The sequence below is a fragment of the Silene latifolia genome, chromosome X (genome assembly GCF_048544455.1).
Source record: "Silene latifolia isolate original U9 population chromosome X, ASM4854445v1, whole genome shotgun sequence".
Taxonomy (NCBI): Eukaryota; Viridiplantae; Streptophyta; class Magnoliopsida; order Caryophyllales; family Caryophyllaceae; genus Silene; species Silene latifolia.
In genome coordinates this window covers 293,974,015-293,982,602 of record NC_133537.1, presented here as the reverse complement: position 1 = coordinate 293,982,602, position 8,588 = coordinate 293,974,015, and positions in this window count along the sequence as shown.

Here is an 8,588-nt window from a genome sequence, read left to right as displayed (position 1 = left end):
GATTTTCTTCGATGAAACGATTGAATTACTTTGCAACAAAAGAGAATGAAGATGAATTGGAATCTGAATTTGATAGAAGCAACACTTTTTTACAACATAAAAATAGAGTAATTACATCAGAGCTGAGTCGTATAATAATTGCCTTAAATTATTACAATAACCGTGATTGAATTTTACAATAACCATGCTTGAACTATTGCGTACTATAACTATTACAATAACCGTGATTGAGCTATACAATAACCGTGATTGAACTTTACAATAACTATAATTGAACTATTGTGTCCTTTTTCACCATTCTTCCGCCAATATTTCTTCCCGACGAAAATCATGTCTTGTCTGTTGATGAAGGTTGAACCAGCATAAAGCGAAAGCTCGCTAAAAGAAATAAAAACAAAAAAAGGGCGTAAGTTGAACATAACCATGCAATTGAAATACAATAACTACCTATAAGTTATGAAATAACCATAAAAACACTATGAAATAACTGGAAATTCTAGAGAAATAGAAGCATAGTTTGTAGAATGGGGTAACTATGCAAAATGAAATACAATAATCCAATTAATGCATTAAAATAATTGAACTAACACAATACAATAACTGTAGAAACTCAGTTATTGTAATAAAGAAACGTAGTTATTTTATAGTTAACTCAGTTGTTTACTGAGAATAATGTTCTCTGGTATTGATAGTTATTCTAATGTAGAAACTCAGTTATTGTAATGTATAACTCATGTTATTGTATTGAGCTGCAACTCAAATATAGTCAACTTTCTGTCTTTTGTTTGTTTCATCTTGTTTAATTGAATACCTAGCCATTTACAAAAGAATAATTGATTTTCTTAGATGAAACAATTGAATTACTTTGCAACAAAAGAGAATGAAGATGAATTGGAATCTGAATTTGATAGAAGCAACACTTTTTTACAACATAAAAATAGAGTAATTACATCAGAGTCGTATAATAATTGCCTTAAATTATTACAATAACCGTGATTGAATTTTACAATAACCATGCTTGAACTATTACGTACTATAACTATTACAATAACCGTGATTGAGCTATACAATAACCGTGATTGAACTTTACAATAACTATAATTGAACTATTGTGTCCTTTTTCACCATTCTTCCGCCAATATTTCTTCCCAACGAAAATCATGTCTTGTCTGTTGATGAAGGTTGAACCAGCATAAAGCGAAAGCTCGCTAAAAGAAATAAAAACAAAAAAAGGGCGTAAGTTGAAAATAACCATGCAATTGAAATACAATAACCACCTATAAGTTATGAAATAACCATAAAAACACTATGAAATAACTGGAAATTCTAGAGAAGTAGAAGCATAGTTTGTAGAATGGGGTAACTATGCAAAATGAAATACAATAATCCAATTAATGCATTAAAATAATTGAACTAACACAATACAATAACTGACTATTTCAGAGAATAATAATGTACCCAAAAAAACGAGAATACCTGCTCTCAAAATAATATGTGGTTATTTTTATACTTATATTCAAGTATTTTAATGTTCATATTCAAGTATTACAATCATAATAGTCGAGTATTTAATTAACTTTCGAAATTGACATAATGAAGTATTAGCTTCAACAAATTAACAAATACAAAAATCAAAATGAAAATCAAACTTATACATACAAAAAATTGACAGAAAAAAACATATTCCACAATTGCAATCTCGCCAAATAGTCCGCCAATGACAAAATAATATAAAAGAAAGAGCATGAATAACTTAAATTAAGTAAAACGAAATCAAATTAAAAAAAAACGGTGGAATCATGTTGATGGACGACAAATTACAATGACGATGATGAAGATGAAGTTTAGCAATTTATGAGCGATCTGTTGATTTTTTGGGTTTTCCTTCAGAAGATGAAGATCGATGTCGTCGTCGTTCTTTTTTTTCTTGTTCAGATTATTTAGGGGGAGAAGGAGGAGAGAGAGATTGATTTTTCTAATAATGAGGGAGATTGAGAGAAAAGTGTGTATTTATAGGTAAACAAGATTTAATCTCAGCCATCCATCTTAGATTAGATTAGTGGTTCAGATTCAGAGGGGTAACTCACCAAAAAAACCAAACTCATATGATCCTATTTCATATATATATATATATATATATATATATATATATATATATATATATACAGGTAGGATCCGGTGAGTCCACTCCCTTAGATGAGTCTTGAGTCCAAATATGGACCATAGGATCTATTAGAATGGAGCGCTCAGATTGTGCCACGTATACAACATAATCAAAAGAATAGACCGTACTGTTTTTTTTTCTTCATTTCTGTTTCTTTTTTGTCGCGCTTTTCTCTCTCCCTCTCTCTCTCACTTAATATATCCCCAAATCAAAAAACCCTAATAAATCTAAAAATTGGAAGGGAAAATTGACGATTCAATTGGTTTTAATCAAATCAACAACTTTCATTTAGTCATTTATTCAACCTGTTCGATTCATTTTCAACGCGAAATTGACATAATCGCAAAAGAAAAGAGCAAAAAAAAAAAAAATTCAACAAATGAAGGGATGTTCGGTATTTCTTCAATTTAATTCTTAAATTTAGTTTCATTCACATATTTATGCTGGATTTTGTTGTTGCCCTGCTAATTTCTTGTAAGTTTTGATTTAATCTTATTTTGAGAGTATGTTTAATTATTTGCTTTACATGATTTTATATTGTTTCTGTAGGTGAACGTTTGAATTTTTTTCATGGAATCTTCAATTTCATGATTAATTTCTTATGAATCATGTGTTATTTGTGTGGACAAGGCCCTCGGGAACTGCGTCCGCGGGATCCACACCAGGCATAATCGACTCGAGGTTCTTTCGAATCGAATTAAGACCAATTAGAGTCGCCACCAAGTTTTTTGGGAACTTGGAACCGTTCAAGTCAACTTTACACCTTTCATCGAAAAGCATAAAGCCCATCGACTACGAGTGATTAAAGATAAAGACTTGTACCCTATATCACTCGATTAGAATGACTCTCGTAATCCAATGGTATTTAGACGGATCCACAAACCATAGATCTTGAGTAAGGGGTGAGGGTACGTGTTGGGAAGCCCATAAGGACACCCAACCCCGCCCGTCAATAACGGCCTCTACTAAGTCAAGTGTCGGAGTTCAAACAAGGTCATAGCTACTACGATATATGAAATGCAAACGTTGTTTTAACCCTATCATGTGACAACAATTTCTATGTCGTTTTAGATGCAACTAAACTAACTTTGTCAAAGTTGTAATTTAGCATGTGGGTTGATTAATCTAACAACATACAAACGAAAGCAAACAAGGCTTGATGGGGAATGGGGGAGCCGTTGGGATCTACCTATTACAAACCAGGCATTTCATGCCGACACAACAACAAATTAAAGATACAACTCGATCTAAATACAATTGCTACATACGACGCAATACATGACAACATACACGGCCGTTTGGCCTAGAAGACCGTGCACATGAGGGGTGGCCCACGGCTCACATGACCCACGACCTTGGGTCACTCCTCGGGATGTGTGCTTTCACTTAATCTCATCGAATTAGACATAGGGTTACGCACCAAAGCATGCATTAGCATAAACCGGGCCATGTTGCTTTAGACAACATGCGGTTTACTACGCTCCTACAAGCATTGGGGAACAACCGTCTAACCAAATAAGACTAAGGTTTTTAGAAATCATTTGACTCGATAAAAGAAAAACAAACTTGAAAGATTACAACTCGATAAACAAACTATGAATTACAAGCTACAAAACAAACAAAGAACGAACGACAAACAAGGAAAGAGAAACGAAATAAGAAAGACAAAGCACACGGCCAACTCACGGCCCAAACCAACGACCACCCTTACGGCCAAGACGAGGCCAACCTAGTTCCTAAGTTAGATTCGTTGGTTAGATCGAATGATTGCGAAAAGGGATAGGAAACAAGTTAGAAAACGAGTTAGAAACGATGTTTATTGATTGTCGCGCAAGGGTGCATTCTACACGGCCTAAAGGGTCTAATTAGGTCAAATTCGCTAATTAATTTAACTCATCGAGTGTCAATAAGAAGGTGCTAATCACGCACTCTTATACTAGCGAGAAATTAGGTGAAAGAGAGAGATGCATTCAATTATTTACAGAATCGTCGATTGATTTTATAACTTACGTCGAAGCCACCTATCGTGTCTAATTAGGTTATTAAATTAAATTAAAGTCATCTAAATACGTCATAGGTTAACAATCAGAGGTTAAACTAACATGCAACGGGTCCTAGGGTCTATCGATTTGGCCGAAACAAAAGGGGGTCGAAAACGAAGAACAAAGTTAGATAATTGTTTTATTTATGCCCTACCTTGAACACGAGGATATGTAAATGAGACGGGGGTGTACGACCGACAGATGTAGCGGTTTCTTTTCCCATCTCAAGTCAACGCTGGTGTTCATAGTGGTACTTTAACTCATACTCGGACTAACTAGTTTCATAGTTAATTTAAAACAATCGATAAACAAGCGAAAAAACAAACAAAAAAAGACAATAAAAAAGGCATAAAAAAACGAAATAAAAAGAGAAAGGAGAAGGGGATTTGATGCACCCTCAACCTACATGTATCGTTGACACCGTCTTGGGTCGTAATCGATGGTAGATTTTATCTCGAGAGGCCGTCGTCGACGAAGAACAAAGCAAACACGGGTTTTGGAAAGTTTCTGGACAGCGATTTTAAAACAGTGATATCTCCCTCGTTTCACGACGAAAATTCGATTCGAAAGATGTTTTGGAAACTAGAAAGAGAGGAGAACAAGGATCTTAAAGCAACCCCTGCTCGTTTTGGGTTATTGGGCACGAAAAACGAGCACAAACAGAACTGGACAGACAAGAGTAAACCGCGAAAACAGAGTGTTATTTCACTCTGTTTTTCGAGGGATCTCGTGTACTCTCAAGGGCAATTTGGCTCGTAAATCTTTGTCTAATGTGTAGATGGATGTTATGTGGTTAATTAGGAACAAGAAACTCGAATTTTTATGGAGTTTTGATGGAGGAACGAATGGGTTTTCGAAGAGGACACACAAACAGTTTCAGTTTGTGTGTCGGTTTTGTTTAGGGTTTTTGGAGGATGTTTAGGGTTTGTTTCTGAGGTTTAAAGCTTGTATGTGATGCTTGGATGTATGGAGGACTTAGAGGAATGAATGTATGGTGAAGGGGTGGTATTTATAAGGAGTTAAAATAGGTTAAAAGAGAGGGAGGGGCAATCGGGCTTCATCCCGTATGGCTGCTGTCCAGCAGCTTTTGTGAGGGTTTGAGGGGGGTTTTCTTGGTGATTAAGCTAGGATAATATGGGTAGGATACTAGGGTATGGGTTAGGGTTAATGGGTACGGGTCTTGGTAGTGTTTGGAGCGGGTTTGGGCTCGGGATTGAGTTTGCCAAAAGCAGGGGGGCTCGATTTATGCGGGCTGCTTGTGAGGGGTTTGGGACGAGGATTTGGGCTGTGGTATGGGGGGTTCGAACAAGGGTGGATGGGTATTGGTCTAGGTGGGTTATCATACTCGAGATTCGTGCCAATTCGCAAAGAAAACGGGCTCAAAAACCGAGCTAAAATCGAGCTCAAAAACAAGTGTTCAAAACGAGTTTTCTTCGCTTTTAAAATCGATTTTCAAATCAATTAACAAATTAAAATAAATGACTTTTCAAATCAAATATACTCATAAAATGATTTTTCAAATCAATTATTTATCTTATTTTCAATAAAATAAACTTGGGAAAATAAAATTCAAAATAAAATAAATTAAATTGAATTTACCTAAAAAACCATAATTTAAATATCATTCAAATTAACAAAATGAACTCACTAAAAAACCTTAAATTAAATATCATTTAAAATAATAAAATGAATTCCCTTTAAAAAAACATTAATTTAAATATCATTTAAATTAATAAAATACTTCATCGACGACGCCCATTCTACCTCGTAAAATGAGCTCCAAATAATGACAATGACAACTAAAGAATACATGTGTCCTATCATCATCGGGTGTTTGTCGGGTTCTCTATAAATTCCAATATCGACGGATACGGGTATCTCTGAGCCCCCACTTTGACGAGGCTTGGACAAGGCGAAAGTCAAAGTATACCCTGTCCCTTTCGACCGAGGATTACGCTGGGTCGTTTATAGTCCATTAGACTTGCGTATATAAGCTCGCCAGCCATAAGAAGAGATCATACCTGAAACTTCGTCAGGGATTAACTCTTCCTTCTGTTGCGTCGAATTATCTTCGTTGGTCATCGACCCATAAGTTGCATAAATGGTGGGTTGAGCCTTATCCTTAGGCGCCTACGTATCCGTTTCTGACGGAATCAAACCCGCGTCGTAGTTCGGCAGCTGCTGACACATGCCCAAAGTTTATCATCTGCTGGCCTTTGTCCAAAATTCATCATCTGCTGACATTTGCCCAAAATTTATCATCTGCTGGCGCTTGTCCGAATGGGACGGGACTTTCCAAGGAGGTTGCCGCCACTTTCATCATTTGCTTTCAGCTACGGAATTCTTCCATTTCATACTCTTGTATCGAATTGAATTCTTGGTGGGTGTCATCCTTTACATCTTGATAATGGTCTGGGAGCCAACGGCTTCGAGCCCCGATTTGAATGGCTCTAAAGTCGAAGACTTTAGAGCCCCCAGTTGAAGCATATCCTGCTAAAATTGAAACATAGAAAATGTACGAGCAATAATCATCACATAAGCACATTTGGATCATCGATCTTGAAATTGGATCATTTTGAAGTACTGGGTCATCGACCAGAAAGTTGAATTTGATAATTTTGAATAATTGGGCCATCGACCCGAAAATTGAATTTGAAAATTTTGAGTGATTGGGTCATCGACCCGAAAATTGAATTTGAAAGACTGGGTCATCGACCCAAATTTTGAATTTGAAATGAAACACTTGGATGCTGGGTCGTCGACCCAAAAAGTTTTTGAAATTTTGAAAGTTTGAACCTTGATGGGTGAGCATGAAATGCAACTCAGACATTCTATACGACCGGTAAACAACGCGGGCGTAGCCCGCTACCGCAAAATAAAAAAGAAAATAAAACCGTAAGTGTGCACGGGCTTTGATTCAAATATGGACTTGTCGAGGGTAGAAAATGTAAATCGGCCGTTCCGGCGCCAAAATATGGCAAATGGGAATCACAATGTCGTCGAACTTGGGACGGAGATATCGTATGGCATGGGCGTGCTCCCGAGGGCACATGGGAATCAAGATCACTTGGCATTGACAAGGTGGATTAAACTCACAGAGGAACAACGTTGGCTTCGCCCAGACACTAAACACAGGTTAATTTTATGAGAACACTTAGACATCACGTGTCACTCTTGTTGGGAACATTCTGTCACTCTTCTCCTCGCCTCCTTTCTTTTCAGCGAGTATTCATCATTTCTTGCCACCGCCTTCTTTCTTTTCAGCGGGCTTTTACTATTTTTCTTCCACGCCTTCTTTCTTTTCAGCGGGTTTTTACTATTTTTCTTCCACGCCTTCTTTCTTTTCAGCGGGTTTTTACTATTTTATGTTCCCAACACAAACCTACATCTATATGACTCGGCATCTTTGCCTAAACCGTTAGATAAAACTCATTCCGAGACTTGACACTACTCATCTGAACCTATATCCTCGTCCTAGCCTACGTCGAGTGCTAAGACTGAGAAGACTCCTAAGACTGACTCACGGGCGACAGGTGTGTGGAAACGGTTGGGTTCAAAGGCACACTCGGGCTCAGCCTTAGAAGGGAGGCTTGGTCCTCGCTCGAGTGTAAAAGATAGGCTGGGCCCTCGGGAGGAAATGACGATCCCTCTTAAGAAGCGCGCTAGACAGAACACAATCACCCCTCCTCCACAGGAGCCTCGGTCACGTGACCCAAAAGGCAAAGGGAAAAAGAAGATGCAGGAGCCTTCGACTCCACTCTATTATTTAATACTACTACTTATTATTTGTTGCTAGCTGCTTTCTTTTTTTTCTTTTGAAGGATGTAATGGGCATCGCCCGATCTTTAATAAGACTTACTATCTATTAAAAATTCCAGTTTCTGCATAAAATTTCATTTTATTTAAAGGAAGGGTCGGTTGTACTCTTTTAAAGAGCTGCCTACGTATCTGTTATCAACAGAATCAAACCGAGCTCGTAGTTCCACAAAACAAACGCGCTACAATCATCGATTTATAACGCACAAAAAGCAGCGAAAGCAAAAGTGCATGCGCTAGACTCGCTCACGAGCACTGCAATTCAAAATTTTATTTTGTGACATTGAGAGTGAGTTCTAAGGATAGTATTTCTTCAGTTGATCCAAATTCGTCGGATTCGCAAAGTCATTTCCATCTAGATCTGTCAGTCTGACTGCCCCTCCCGATAATATCTTCTTTACCAGGTAAGGACCGGCCCATTTCGGCTTGAATTTTCCCCTCGGGTCAATTGGTAGTAAAGCGCGGACGGACTTTAGGACTAAGTCCCCATCCTTTATTCCTCGAGGTTTCACCTTTTTGTTAAATGCCCTTTGTATCCTTTTCTGATAGAGTTGAACATGATGTAG